This window comes from Sinocyclocheilus rhinocerous, unplaced genomic scaffold (assembly GCF_001515625.1).
Source record: "Sinocyclocheilus rhinocerous isolate Xijiao unplaced genomic scaffold, SAMN03320098_v1.1 scaffold2387, whole genome shotgun sequence".
Classification (NCBI taxonomy): domain Eukaryota; kingdom Metazoa; phylum Chordata; class Actinopteri; order Cypriniformes; family Cyprinidae; genus Sinocyclocheilus; species Sinocyclocheilus rhinocerous.
In genome coordinates, this window is record NW_015625677.1 from 138,793 (window position 1) to 139,794 (window position 1,002).

A 1,002-nucleotide genomic window follows, 5' to 3' on the forward strand; every position below is an offset into this window, starting at 1 on the left:
ATCCTCGATCTCAGAAACCTGAATCACGCCCTCATGAAAAGGTCGTTCAGGATGACTATGCTGAAACAGATCCTTGCGCGAATTCGCTCAGGAGACTGGTTCTTTTAGCTGGACGCATACTGACCCCCCGCACTTTTACGAAGTGCATGGAAGCGGCTCTCTACCCTCTGAGACAGGTGGGAATCCGCATTCTCAATTACCTCGACGACTGGCTTGTTCTGGGCCCAGTCAGAGGCAGAATTAATATCACACAGGACTCTCCTCCTCAGCCACCTGGAGTGCCTGGGACTCAGGGTCAATTTTGCCAAGAGCCCGTTGTTCCCCAGCCAGCGAATATCGTTCCTGGGAACAATTCTCGACTCAACCCAAATGAGAGCTGTAGTCACGCCGGAACGGGCTCTGGCCATATGGAGGCTGGCGACCTCCTTCGAGATTGGTACCACTCGTTCTCTCAAAGCGTTTCAAAGGATGCTGGGCCTCATGGCGGCGGCATCGCCAGCGCTACAGTTGGGTCTCATTCGTATGCGCCCCCTTCAGCGCTGGTTGAAACCACGGGTTCCATCCCATGCGTGGCATCATGGACGCCTGCAGATCAGGGTGAGTCAGGCCTGTGTAACAGCCCTGGCCCCCTGGAAGAACTCCCGCTGGATGGAACAGGGCGTGGCCATGGGGATGGTTTGCAGAAGGACAGTTGTCATGACAGCTGTTCAGGTTCAACTCAGGTTGGGGGGGGCACAGTGCGAGGGCATACTGACTTTCGGCCACTGGTTGAAGGCGGAAAAAGGCTTCCACATCAACTGCCTGGAAATGCTAGCAGTATGTCGAGCCTGTCAGTTCTTCCTGCCAGTCCTAAAGGGCCACCATGTGCTACTCTGATCTGACAACATGTCTGTGGTGTCCTACATAAATCGCCAGGGAGGCCTCTCTTCGAAGCGTCTCTTCACTCTGGTAGAGCGCTTCTTAGAATGGGCTCAACCCAACCTGCGCTCGCTGAGAGCAGCG

General features: G+C 55.3%; 1 protein-coding gene across 1 annotated transcript in view; it reads right to left on the reverse strand.

Annotated features, from left to right (window-relative positions):
* The window catches only part of LOC107705946 (chromosome-associated kinesin KIF4-like), a 121,050-nt gene that overhangs the window by 112,644 nt on the left and 7,404 nt on the right, over positions 1 to 1,002 (reverse strand). The window lies entirely within an intron of this gene.